Here is a 14,830-nt window from a genome sequence, read left to right as displayed (position 1 = left end):
ATTAAACGTTTTCCTTTGCTGGCCTAGAAGCAGGTGGCAAATTTCAGATAAGAACCCGAAGGCATGCACTAATGTGCTCACTTTGGAACTGTGTTCGCTAGAAGTCATAAAACGTGTCAGAAGAATAATTAACTTTCTTTCATGCATTACACAAAGGCTCCCATTGGAGCCTCAAAATCACTTTTGTAAGATGAGATAGCTTGTAAGGGAAACTTAACTATCATTATGAGATAGGCAAATATTTTGACAAGCTTTACAACTGAGCTAATAATAAAAGTAAGTTAATTCCTTTGTCAAAAGTAATTTTTCTGTTCCAAAATAATCAGCAATTTGAACTTTTATCTTCTTTTGGCTGATTGTTGTAAAATAATAAATAATAATATTAGTGCCTTTAGGATGATGCTTTTAGAGAGGCAGGGATTTCTGCAATTTAAAAGCTGTTAGGAACTCTGTTAACACATTTGCTTCAGTTTTTTATCTGCAAAACCATAAAGAATATTTGTTTCGGGTAAGAAATGCTGTGTGTTCCAGTCGATGTTTTATTCCAGACTGCAATAGTAAAGGCACCTTTCTCTATAATGTTAATGCAATATAGATCCTATATTCACCCCAGTTTTGTTGCAATGGTTCAGCTCTTTCTTTCTTTCACCCCTTTCTTTCTTTCACCCCTTTCTTTCTTTCACCCCTTGCTTGCAGAGCTGGCAGCCTCTCATCCTTTTTCAAACAGCCTCCTTTGTGGAATGTTCCCTCGGCCTCCTCTCTCCTCTCTTTGGGAGTCCTCTGGGCACCCCACTGCTGCCACCCCTGGTCTCTGAGCTGCCTCCCCACCCAAAAGAAAAGTGCCTCCTCACACTGCCCCACAGGTGCCTAGGACTTGTCTGTCCATTCCAAACAGCAAGAGCTGGTGGACTGCCTGGCAGGGCTCCCTGGCCTGCTTGCTTGCTTGCTTATTCCAAGGCCATCTCAGCTCCTGGCAGCCAGCACCCTCCAGTCAGCCCCAGAGTCACCATTCATCTTGGGAGCTTGTAGCCATGGCTATTGCAACAAATAGCTGTACAAGCCTTTGGGAGGCAGAGACATGAGAAGGCATCAGAGGAGAGAGGGCAGGAAAGAGGGACAGAGGAAGAATGGCAGATGAAGTTGATGGACTATATGGAACTGGCGGAAATGACTGGCAGAATCCGAGACCAGGGAGAAGAGTCGGTGGAAGAAGACTGGAAAAAGTTTAAAGACTATTTACAGAAATACTGTAAAATTAATGAATGTTAGAAGAATGTTGGAATGAAGTTATATGGCTTTAGTAGAAATGTTATAAGGAATCAAGTACAAATAGATTAATAGAGTATTAAAGGAAAAAATAAGGTTAGAATGTGTTAAGATAATTATAGGATAGAAAACAGAGGAAGATGGAAAGGAATTGCTGAAACAATTAATAGAATTGGAATACAAAAAGGGAGGTGAGAGGAGGTCGTTGAAATAAGTGAATGAAAGATAAGATATTGGAATTGTTTGATGTGCTCTAAATTGTTTTTGTTTTGTTTTGTTAGTGTTAGTGTTATGTAGTGTTTTTGTACTGTATTGTATTGTTCTCTTTTTGTTTGTTTGTGTGTTGTAGTGTTTAAATTGTTGGAAAAGTAATAAATATTATTTTAAAAGAAAAAAAGGAAAGAGGGACAGAGGGCAGTGTTGCCCGCAGCACCCCTGACCAACATTCAAGGCACCCCAGGGTGCCATGGCACACTGGTTTTAAACCACTGGCTTAATGCCAGTGTGTGACTTTCCAGAGAGCAGATGATGACTCTTTATGATGAGAGCCAGTGTGGTGTAGTGGTTAAGAGTGGTAGATTCGTAATCTGGGGAACCGGGTTTGCGTCTCCGCTCCTCCACATGCAGCTGCTGGGTGACCTTGGGCCAGTCACACTTCTTTGAAGTCTCTCAGCCTCACTAACCTCACAGAGTGTTTGTTGTGGGGGAGGAAGGGAAAGGAGAATGTTAGCCGCTTTGAGACTCCTTAAGGGGAGTGAAAGGCGGGATATCAAATCCAAACTCTTCTTCTTGCCCTCCTCTCCTGGCTCTCCTGCTGCTGTGAGCTAAGCCACAGTTTGACTTAATGTGTTGTCCAAACCTGGGAGCATGGTTTGTATTCTATCTTATTATTACTCTTAGATTTGTTTACTGCCCTTCATCTGAAGATCACGGGGTGGTTCATGACGTAAAATAGATATATTTTCACCTGATAAAGCAATGTGCAGTAAACCCTAGAACAAACAGGAGTAAGACAAACCACAGGTCTGAGATCAGATGATGCCCTGTGTCAAACCATAGTTCAGCTCATGACAGCAGCAGGACTATAGGAGGAGCAACAACACCACAAATTCCTTTCCAGGAATACTCATTGTTAGGAGTGCATGCAGGAGACAGGCCCTGTGACCAGTAGAGCTTTGCAGGACTGGGGCCTTCCTAAGTTTGTTCTGGAGATGCAAGGTGAGGCTGCTTGGTAACTCACTGCACCTGGTGGCTAGAGCTGGGAAGGGATATAAGGTCAGCATTTCCCTTTGGCTCTTTGCCACAGCAACACGTTTCCTGCCTTGCTGTGTTTGGCTCCTAGCTTCCTGATCCTCGGACCCTTGTCTTTGTGACTTCTTGCTTCCTGACCCTCGGACCCCTGGCTTCTGGACTCTTGTTCCTGCTCCCACCCCGCCATCTTGCCCCCGGTCCCGACGTCCTCAGCCGGGACTTCGATCGCACGTAGACCGGACCATGACACTCATATTTGTGTGTTTTAATGTTGTGTGTGACCTAGGCCACCTCTCTACTGTCTGTCTCTTATATACCACTTCAGAATCTCCAGGAAGTAAAGCAGGAAAGTGCTTGTAAAGAGCATTGAATTATAGTACAGAAAATGTAAAAGTCATGGCGGGGGTGGGGTGGGGGGTTGCAGTTGGATTTCCTTGTAAGTATTCCTGCTCATTTAATCATAGTCTTACCATTCATTTCCAATTCTTTCAATAATTAAAGAAGAGTGTTGTGATTTTGTTGCCTGCAGCAAAATAATTTTTAGACTTCCATTTTTAAAAGTCATTTGTATTAATTAATGTGGATCAAATTTATTACTTCTCTCCTTTAACTATATCCATTTTTTAAAATGTATGATCAGATTCTGAAGTGGCTTGCACTTCTGACTCCAAATGAACTACATACTGATGCATGGGTTCATTATTAAACTGATATGAGGCTATAGTCATGGGGGGGGGGGGACCCATACAGCAATACTGCAGTCTGAGGCAGGGAATGTTCTGTCCCATTCGGAACAGTTTTGCTTGCTTTATAACTGTGATGCTTTCATCTCTTTGTGTGTACTCTTATGCTATATTGCTGTAAGCCACCCTGGATCCTTATGGTGAGATTGTACTGCTCGATAAAATAAATTTGATACCAAAACTGTTCAGCAGTCTGATATAAATGTCCCACCCACTTTTTATTTACAAATTAGCCATTAACTTGAAAGTTAGTTACTCTTTTATAATTTCTTATCAGGATGACAATGCTTATCACTTCCCTCCCTAACGCAATTGGACACACATATTCAGCCAATGGGAGCATTTCTTCTGAGCTTCAAGATGGGCAAGGGATTACAGTGGAACAGCCCTGTTTATGAACTATTCTGTTTACGAACTCCACAAAACATGTGGTGTCCCGGTTTGTGAACTTTACCTCAGTCTAAGAACGGAAGCTGTTATGTACTGAGTTGAATAGGATCCAAACTGCAGAAGTCTGATTGGTCCTAGAACAATAGGCTCCAAAATGCAGCAGTCTGATTGGTCCTAGAACAATAGGATTCAGAATGCAGCAGTCTGATTGGTCCTAGAACAATGCAGCAATATGATTGGTCGGCAGGAGCCACCCAATCCAGCTCCAGATAGAAGTGAATCCACAACCTGATTGGCCTACAGGAGAATTCCGTAATTAGCCACGTGCAGCCCATTGTGTAAATAATGTATATAAAGCAGATACTTTGAGGGGACTTCCATTCCTTCCTCACCACTATGAGCTGAATAAAGAGCATGAAATCCACTCTCGACTGAGTATATTTCAGAAGCCAAATGGTGGAAGGGCACCGGAGGCGGGAGGCCTCGTTAGGGAAAGCGCGCCTTGGTTTAAGAATGGCTTCGGTTTAAGAACAGACTTCTGAAATGGATTACCGTAAGTTTGTAAACCAAGGTACCACTGTATTAGGTTTGTTCAATCGTGTTTGGGAGGAAAGAGATTCTCTCTCCCCTGCTCCAAGTGGTGTTTTCCCAGTTAGGATCATCCGCTTATGCCTGTTATTAAGTAGGAACAACAATTACCCTTTATCTAGTGGATGCCAAGTTTAGCCCTTATTTTAGTGCCCAGTCTTTTGGCCTGCGGATGGCATTTTAAAACAGTTTTGTATATGTTAGAGCATGGGATGAGTGCTGCTCTTCTTGACTGCTGTCATTTGGCTTGTTTTAGTTTATGGGATTTTATTGCCAAGGGTTTTAATTTATTGCCTTCTGCCTTGATTATCTGTTATGATAAAAAGGCAGGGCATAAATGTTTTAACATCAATCCATCACTCAATTATATTTAAATCAATGGTATGTGCTTCTGAGTGAATGTGTGTCTGATTAGTTTGATAGTATGCTCCCTTCATTATGCTTGTCAGATAAAAATAAATAATCTCAATCTTTCATAATTGTCATGTAGAATGTGGCTGGGTGGGTGTGGGCAGTACTCCTGACATAATTTTAGCTCTGAAATAAATACTCGGTTATTGGGCATTTTGCACCAGTTCCAACATGCACGCACGGACACACACACACATTCTTGCCATTAAAGATCTAGTTCTGGTACATACAACCTGTAGCTCAACAAGCCAAAAATAACCAGCTAGTGATGTATGGCAGTTCACCAGGGGAACAATATTATTATTATTATTATTATTATTATTATTATTATTATTATTATTATTATTATTGAAATTTGTAATATTGCCCTATACTTGCAAATCTCTGGGTGGTTCACAACATAAAAACACAGCATGAAAAACACAAAATAAAAAATACAAAACAAAAAATCTCCCCTCCAACAGCACATTTTAAAAAGGCATAGATGTCAATGAGCCAAAGGCCTGTTATACACCTAAAGGTGTATAACAAAGGCACCAGCCAAACCTAATTTCTGGTTGACTTTCACCATGTTGGAGGATGGATTCAGTCGCATACCAGAAATGCAGATTTATGTGATTAAAGTGGGTTAAAGTGCTCTGGTGTAAAAAAAAAAAAATTGCGCAGAAAGGAAGGTGGCTATAAAGTGTGGGATAATGATCAATTGACAGCAAGCAGTATATATTCCATGCAAGCAAATAAGGATGAATTTTCAGTACAGAGCAGTCGTATAACCTCCACAAAAGTTTAATGAACAAGTAGTCTAGGAGGCTTTTGTGTATAGCAACAAATTTAGAAATAATTTCTATAAATCCATCCCACCATAGCAGGGCATGCTCAATCTGCTGTCCTTTTGCTGTTGAGGGCCAACTGCAAAGCCCCCTTCCCTCTCCTCTGGCTCTTTGTCTTTAATCCAGACTTGGACCATACTGCTACTCAATAGAGGACTGTTATGTGTAAAACAGGACACACCGCCACCCTCTGAGGACTGCAAAATTGGGTGGGTTGTCACAAACTGGGCAGGCTGCAAAACATGGCTCATGCGATGGATTCAACTTTGTGCTCACGTAAATTCTGCAGGCCTGTGTTGTGTTAAACATTGACCAAAACGTACTTGGGGCTGCTTTGCTAAAATGGTGTGTGTGTGTGTGTGTGTGTGTGTGTGTGTGTGTGTGTGTGCTTTATAAAGTAGAGAAACAGAACTCCGGTACCTCAGGCCTAAGAATGGACACTCTGTTATCCAGTTTGTGGACAAATTCACTGAGAAAAAAGCCATCTTCTGGTACAGTGGTACCTCTGGTTACAAACTTAATTTGTTCCGGAGGTCCATTCTTAACCTGAAACCATTCTTAACCCGAGGTACCACTTTAGCTCATGGAGCTTCCCACTGCTGCCATGCAATTTCTGTTCTCATCCTGGAGCAAAGTTCTTAACCCGAGGTACTATTTCTGGGTTAGTGGAGTCTGTAACTCGAAGTGTTTGTAACCCAAGGTGTTTGAAACCCTGCTACCACTGTACTGTGGGTCAGAATAAACCACAACAACCGTTATTCATCACCCAGGAATTGTGGGCAGCAGCATAAATTCATAGGCATCATAGCAGCATGTTGTTTAGTCATTTAGTTGTGTCCAGCTCTTTGTGACCCCATGGACCAGAGCACGCCAGGCACTGCTGTTTTTCACTGCCTCCCACAGTTTGGTCAAACTCATGTAGGTAGCTTCGAGAACACTATCCAACCATCTCGCCCTCTGTCGTCCCCTTCTCCTTGTGCCCTCCATCTTTCCCAACATCAGGGTCTTTTCCAGGGAGTCTTCTCTTCTCATGAGGTGGCCAAAGTACTGGAGCCACAGCTTCAGGATCTGTCCTTCCAGTGAGCACTCAGGGCTGATTTCCTTAAGAATGGATAGGTTTGATCTTCTTGCAGTCCATGGGACTCTCAAGAGTCTCCTCCAGCACCATAATTCAAAAGCATTTTTAATTCTTCAGCGATCAGCCTTCTTTATGGTTCAGCTCTCACTTCCATACATCACTACTGGGAAAACCATAGCTTTAATTACACAGACCTTTGTCAGCAAGGTGATATCTCTGCTTTTTAAGATGCTGTCTAGGTTTGTCATTGCTTTTCTCCCAATAAGCAGGTGTCTTTTAATTTTGTGACTGCTGTAGATGCAAACAAAGTATTTTGTAAGCTGGATATATAGAAAGCCTTGCTTAATGTTCCATTAAATTAAAAATGTAAGGGATGTAATTTGAGAGGGGTCCTGAAAGCCAAACATGAAATTGATTTCATGAAGATTATGTTAATAAAAATTAACCACCTTTATAAAGATAGCCACATACTGAAAGGAAAGCAAACTATTGGAACTTGTGAATTTGATAAACATCACATCCAAAGCAATGCATGGTAGTTTCATGCATCATATTAGCAGTGATACCTGGCCTTTCACTGCAGACCACATCATCCTTACCTCCACCTTATTTGTATAGCATTTTTGCACACACAAAAATTATGCTCATCGCTTACAGCAGTCAGAACACCAACATATTGCACCATCACCAGTTCACAAGAACAATTTCATAGTAACAGCAATAATAAAACAGCAACAACTTACAACAAACATGTGACATTTCAATGCTATTAATGTAACAACATTACATTAGCAAAATGTAACAAAAAATATTTAGGAAGCTTGAGTTCTAGCAACCACTGCTACAAACTAGCTCAATGCCAATTGAGTACAGTGGTACCTTGATTCTCAAACTCCGGAAGTCTGTTCCAAAACTGAAGCGTTCTTAAACCAAGGCGCGCTTTCCCATAGAAAGTAATGCAAAATGGATTAATTCATTCCAGACTTTAAAAAACAACCCCAAAGCAGCAACTTATCATGAATTTTAACTATCTAACAAGACCATTGATCCTTAAATGAAAGCAATAATCAATGTACTGTACTATAAAATAAATAAGACAGTACAGTGGTACCTCGGGTTAAGTACTTAATTCGTTCCGGAGGTCCGTTCTTAACCTGAAACTGTTCTTAACCTGAAGCACCACTTTAGCTAATGGAGCCTCCTGCCGCCGCCGCGCCACTGCTGCGCAATTTCTGTTCTCAACCTGAAGCAAAGTTCTTAACTCGAGGTACTATTTCTGGGTTAGCGGAGTCTGTAACCTGAAGCGTCTGTAACCCGAGGTACCACTGTGTTGTAGATCATAAAAATTAAAATTATTATTTTTTCTTACCTGCACTGACGATAGTCATTGTTTGAATGGGGGGGGGGCTTTTATCCATTTCCACAGTCTCACAATCAATCAATCAATCAATCAATCAATCAGTAGCTGAACTGGGTCCCACACAGTCACAAAGACAAATTAACCAAAAAAGCCTCAAAAACAAAACCGCAAAATAAATAACAAACACAAAAGTGCCAAACTTAATCCATTCTGGAAGTCCATTTGACTTCCGAAAAGTTCAAAAATCAAGGCACAGCTTCTGATTGGTGCAGCCACCCCAGAAACAATAGCTGACAACTGCATCAGATGTTCGGCTTCTGAAAAACGTTCGAAAACTGGAACACTTCTGGGTTTTCGGCATTTAGGAACCAAGGCGTTTGAGTACCCAAGGCATTTGAGAACCAAATATTAAATGTTTGGGTCTCAGCCTTCCCACAAGGGTTGCTGCCCCTTTTGACCCACAATTCAGGCAGCAGCTTCCAAAGGCAGGATAGCATCTGAGAACATTCATCCCTTGAGGCTACAGTACCTGCCCTGGAGCTCAGTGGCTTTGTTTCTCCACCACTGCCAACAACTAGCCTAGCAACAAGTAAGAACAACTTTTTCATTAACGGTGCATATTCTCCACCAGGCATGGAGAATCATATTCTGACCATCTTCACTGGATTATTTTCCATTCTGGACATGGAACGAATAAAGAGAGTGCAAGCAATTTCTGCTCCCGTTTCCATTTTCAGCAGAATTCTCTGGTGTCTTCAGTTATTGGCGGTGAATTGAGGAGTAAGTGTTGTTTTCTTGGAAAAAGAGCATTTGGAAAAATGAGATTCTGGGCAGTCCTGCTATTTTGCAAGCAGGCACAGGAAATAAGTAGCTAAAGCAGCCTGTTTCTGTAACGTGAGTTGAACAACTAATATGCTGAGTAACCAGTCATTGTGCACATTCGCCACATTCCGTGTGACCTTGAAGAGGGAATTATGCACATTTTCTAGTCAAACAGGTCTTGGGGGATGTCACTATCTCACTAGAGTTTTCAGCTTATTATGCCTATTACACTGAGAATGTACAAAATACAGTTGAGATAGGCATATTCCCCAAGACCCATTGGAAAGTATGCATGCTGCCTAGGAAATGTTCAGACTTGAGGCGTGGTGGATGCAGATAATGGATGTTGTTCTGCATGGTAGCTGTTCAACTTACATTACCCCTAATGTTACCTCATGACATCCATGCAAAATACCACACATGAGACATAAATTAACAGGGGAATAAGTGCTACTCTTTTTAGACGGCAGGGAATTCATTAGGAATGTTGTGTTATGAGAAGAATCTTTTGATGTTATTATTCAGAAAGTGTTTGCACTGCATATTTTGCTTTGTTTAAGAAGTAACTAAGTAACTATCTTCCCTGAGGCCAATTTCTCTGTCAGAGTTTGATACCTTGTCAGTTTTCCTGGTAGTGAAACATTTACTATGGAATCCTAAGTGAATTCGTTGTGATATATTATACAAAGAAACAGCAGTTGAATAAAAAGGCGTGAGCGGCAATCCTTGCCTGCAGCAAGACTGCCATATAACTTCTTTCAAAAGCCCAACACTGTTCATAAAACCAGTCCTTAGGGCCCAACATTGACACGTAATATTCCCCTGTCTTTTCCCCATCTCTTTTACAGAGTGTGGTTACAGAGGCTACAATATGCCACAAATGACCAATAAAAGGGGGCTTCTTAATCCCTTTCCCTTTGGTATTCATCACCACTAAAACTCACAATCGCCAGCTAATTTTCTGCCTTTGTGAGAAAAGGTACCAGAACCCATGTGACCAATTCATTCACACACCTTCCCAGGTGCCCGGTGGAGTGGCTCCCATGCCTGTGTGAACAGAGTGTACATATGAACACATGGCACAATAGTCTTGATAAAACAAACCACACCGTGGCTGTTAAAAATCTCAGGAGAGAAGCTCCCATGGGGTGAGGGACAATTTCCTTTGGCAGGGAAAGGAAGGGCAGGGCTGTCAGGTGAGGTGGTTTAACTCTTCCTTTCTCTGCCAAGAGAGGCTGGGAAAAGCTCCCATGTGAGAGCTGGGATGGTCCGCCACTTTCTGTTTGAGACAAGAGTTAAGAGCTCCCTTTGAGAGAGGACTCTGAGTTTTCTTTCTAGTTTTGTTCAGATTAATTTGTTTTACAATGTATTATGTATTATGAAAAAAAAACCTTAATAACATTTTATGGGGGGGGGGACTTAGAGGAAAGTGGGGAAAAAATAATGAGCCCCTCTTGGGTTATTGTCCCCTTTCCCCACACACTGTGGTCCCAATGATGACCAGCCCCCAACCTAACCTGCTGTGGCAACTGACATGCTTAGTATTATTAGCTGTGATTCCGGCATTGCAGGAGATGACCAGCTGGATTCCTTCCAACTCTACACTTCTATGAGTCTAAGTCTAGGTTGGCCTTGTGTACTTTGATGGTCAGCTAGGATAAAGTGTTAGGAATGCAGCTGTTTTCCCCAAATACCAGCTTAGAGCACAGCCTGAGCTTGCATACTAATGCTTTGTCCCCCCCACCCCACAGCCTACTCCCCACCCTGGGAGATAAAAGCCTTGCACATAACTTTCCCTCCCCATTTTTTATCCTGACAACAAACTGTTGAGGTAGGTTAGGCTGAGATGGTGACTGGTGCCAGTGAACTTTATAGCTGCGTTGTGATGTCTCCACCCCACACCCACTCTGACACTGTCACCAGTGCACCATGCTGGCGCTTGAAACACACGGGTGCATTTGATGAAGAAGAGAAAACAACTTTAAAGCTTTGCAGAGGAGCAGCCATGTTAGTCACCCGCAGCAGCAGAAACATGGGGTGTATATGTGAACACTGGCAATGTCCCATTTCTGCTGTTGTCAGAATTCTCTGACATCAGTACTGGAGAGATACGGACTAGCATACTATTTCTCAACTAACTAAATGCCAATTTAGCAATCAACGTGGAATTTATTATTTTATTTATTGCCCACGATTCACTGTAAGGTCCCAGGGCAGGTTACAGTATTAAAAACAATATTAAGTTATTTATAGCAGCAATAAATGGTTGTCTGAGATCCTCTTACGATGCTTAAATATGACACAACTCTCCCCACCCACCCGAAATCTCACAGTTATCTTTTCATTCAGCTGCATTTTGTGTTGTGGGCATAAACTGAAGCTAGGTTCTGAAAACAGATTCAATATGTGGACAATGCATGCGATGGAATAGCCCAGAGAATACAGGTCAACCGCCTTTATTTTGTTTTGCTGGCACAAACAATTTTGTAAAAGTGATTGTCCAAGCACAGCAGATTCTATTTATTCAAAAAAGGAACTCTGGGTAGTAATTCATCAGAAAAGTAGATCACTTGTCATAATTCTGCAAACCGACAATAAACTCCATAATTGGGCTCTGAAGAATCTTCACTCGACAGAGTTGCTTACAGCCAAACTGACTAATCCTCAAGGCCTTCTTCATCCCCAGTTGAAATGTTTGGCTGCCAGTAAACTGTCATAAAATAACAGCAGCTAGTAGTTGGGGAAACCACAAGCGAGCAATATTTCAGTCAGAGGAAAGGTGCCTTACAGTCGGTTTGCTCAATTAATGTGGAAAACATTTTCTTCATTTGATTCAGGAAGGACCATAGCTCAGTGGGAGAGAACCTCCATTGCATGCAGATGTCTGTGGTTCAAATCTTGGCATCTTCATGCAGGGCTTTCCCCCCTCCTGGCCAAGAAACTGCAAGGAGCGCGAGGGGAAAACCTTTCAGAATCCCAGCCCAGCCTTTGTTGTGCTTTGCTTTGTGTTTTCCGCTTTCCTGTGACCCAGGACTTTGTTAGATCCATCGCTAGCTGTGTGGCTCTGGGACAGTGTGGGCAGGATGCAGTAAGAGTTCTTCAGCAAGGAAAACTCACCCAAGTGGCGGGGGCTGCTTGTGCCAGCCTTAAGTAGGTGAGGAAGGAGCACTGGCGTGTGGGGGGGGAGGGATCCTGAAAGGCTGGCCGGGGGGGAGCTCTCTCTCCTTGGAGAGAGAACTTTTGCCTTCCTTCCCCGCCCCCTTTATACTGGGTAGTAGATTTTATGGATCAATGGTCTCGTTAGATCATAAAATTCATGTTAAATTGCTGTTTTAGGGGTTGTTTTTCATTGTTTGGAACGGATTAATCCATTTTCACTACTTTCTACGGGAAAGAATGCCTTGGTTTAAGAACAGACTTCCGGAATGGATTAAGTTCATAAACCAAGGTACCACTGTATTGGAGTCTCCAGGTCCAGTATAAAGATAATACGAAGGGAGAGCAGGGACCTTGAAGTTCCCAACAACTGTCAAGCAAGCAAGCACACAGGTCACCTTTCTCACAGTCAGGATGCCTATGTCCTGGCCAGGCCTGCGCCCAATCTTGCTTTTGTTCAATCTTGTTTGTTCTCAGTAATCAAAATCATATTATCAACATATACAAGCAGAAAAGTTGTTTTCCTTCATTTGCAAGGAATCGTACAAAACAAAGTGACACTAATAAAGAAAAGTTCCAGGGTGAAAGAAAGAACTAAAAATGCTTTTGCAGTTCATCAGATCTAGCAATATCAAGTTATAGGAAAACTGGTGCTATTAGCAGTAACCCTTCTAGTTGACTAATTGAGTCAACAACTTCCATGAACATAACGTGTCATGCTAATTTCCCCCAAAAGAGTTAAATGAGAAGAAGAAGAAGAAGAAGAAGAAGAAGAAGAAGAAGAAGAAGTAGTAGTTTTGATTTGATATTTTGATATCCCGCTTTATCACTACCCTAAGGAGTCTCAAAGCGGCTCACAATATCCTTTCCCTTCCTCCCCCACAAAAGACACCCTGTGAGGTAGGTGGGTCTGAGAGACTTCAGAGAAGTAATATTAATCAGTTAAAGGATTGTTGGTGAAAAGGCTAATAAGTAACCAGATTCCCCCTAGGGGGAATTCTGTGAAACTACAATGGATACAATGGCTGTGGAAGGAAAGTTACTAGTGGAAATCGAAAGGATGTTTCAATTGGTGGGAATCTTACAAGAGCAGAGCTTGGCCATGAATAAACAACTTGAGACTATGACCTTGGGAACAGGCAACTCTGCTCTTAGTATTGAGGACCTCATTGAGAAAGAATCCACAGCTGAATGGGAAACAATACCTACAGAGCTGGAAGAGACTAAACAACAAGAAAAAGAAGAAGTAATCCTGGGAAGCAACAACCAAAAGCTGACATCTGCGGAACACAAGCAAGGAAATGCTGGGAACATATCTACTACAACTCTGCGAAAGACACAGAAGAAGAAGGAGGAGGTCCCGGGACAAAATGGAATACAGAAAACTAAAATAAAGAAATACGATTGGGGCCTCCGTTTGGACTTTGATCGTGAAGAGATAGGCTTTGTGGAAATTCTCCAGCAGTTACTTTTGAACCCCCTTGTGGGAAGAGGATACACTTTGATGGTGAAATAGCTTTTCCCAGACCTGACGACTGACATAAAGGACTACCAACAGGACAGGCGGAGAGGGACTGAAAGGGATTTGAAAGCCTCGGACGTGAGGAACCCAGGCTGAGAATCTCGAATCTGGATCTTTATTGGGAAGGGACAAAAACCGGGGATGGGAGGGAGGGAAGAAGAGACTCTTAAAAACTCTTAAGACTTTTAGGTTTGGTTAATATGACTCTTAATTAAGATAAAATGAAAATCGATGGAAGAGAACTTAAGTCCAACTTAGGAAAATTAATTTTTATTATAAAAAAGGTAATAAGATGAATAAGATTGTTAAGAGGAGAAATACCAACTTGCTGATATAATCTTGAAACTGGGATGCACGAGGGGAGGTGGGGGGAAGTCAGGGAACAAGTTTATGAAACGGGGATTTGCTGATTTTATACATGTTTTTGTCTTTTGTCTTTTCTTTGTGTATGTTTTGTCTCTATAAAACCAGAAAACCAAATAAAAATTTTATATATAAAAAAAGAGAGACTTCAGAGAAGTGTGACTAGCCCAAGGTCACCCAGCAGCTGCATGTGGAGGAGCGGGGAAGCGAACCCAGTTCACCAGATTACGAGTTTACCGCTCCTAACCACTACACCACACTAGCTCTCAACTAATCAGAGGCAGCTACAGTGGCAACAAAAAATCTGTGAAAGGAAGAGGAGCAGGTTTGCTCAAGTGTGTTGCAGGTAGAAATACTGTTTGTAATGAAGTGAGAGCAGTAGTTTACTTGCTCAAATTAACAAATAAGTAAGTTTTGATAAGCAGTAAGCAGTATGTGGACCGAGAACTCCCAGAAGTGCAAGCTGGATTTAGAAGAGGCAGAGGAACCAGAGACCAAATTGCAAACATGCGCTGGATTATGGAGAAAGCTAGAGAGTTCCAGAAAGACATCTACTTCTGCTTCATTGACTATGCAAAAGCCTTTGACTGTGTCGACCACAGCAAACTATGGCAAGTTCTTAAAGAAATGGGAGTGCCTGTGTTGGTTTCTGTTTCCCTCACTGAGCAGCAAAATGCTTGTCACAAGACAATTGTTTACATTCCACAGTCAGAGTTACTGTTGGGTTCCCACAGGAATGGGAGACTGGATGTGACGTACACTGGTTTCCTGTTTTTCACTGTTCTCTCGGCTTTCTTTGTGTCGAGAGGGAGTTGCTTCTCTGCTCTCACAGAGGCAGGATGGATGTTTGTATTCTCTCAGCATAGAGTGTAACTAAAAATTAGCATGTAGCACAATACCTGCTTATCCTTTCGTTCTGTGGACTGGGCGTTATCTGCTCTGCTGGGCTCAAAGCAAGATGAGGTGTAGTGTCAGCTCCAGATGGGCCGGAGCTGGCCAAACAAACTTAACAGCCTGATCACCTCATCTGTCTCCTGAGAAATCTCTATG

The 14,830-nt window shown here is 42.1% G+C and overlaps 1 long non-coding RNA gene across 1 annotated transcript in view; it reads right to left on the bottom strand.

Moving 5' to 3' along the window:
- Positions 1-5,975: 5,975 nt before the first annotated feature.
- Positions 5,976-14,830, bottom strand: part of LOC308584807 — a 223,025-nt gene continuing 214,170 nt past the window's right edge. The window contains exon 3 of the long non-coding RNA XR_014007023.1: positions 5,976-6,025. This is a non-coding gene — a long non-coding RNA (uncharacterized lncRNA). The remainder of the gene's footprint in view (positions 6,026-14,830) is intronic.

Source organism: Podarcis bocagei (genome assembly GCF_964188305.1).
Source record: "Podarcis bocagei genome assembly, chromosome: 4".
NCBI classification, from domain to species: domain Eukaryota; kingdom Metazoa; phylum Chordata; class Lepidosauria; order Squamata; family Lacertidae; genus Podarcis; species Podarcis bocagei.
The sequence above is the reverse complement of the archived record's forward strand: the minus strand, read 5'-3'. Positions and strand labels throughout refer to the sequence as shown.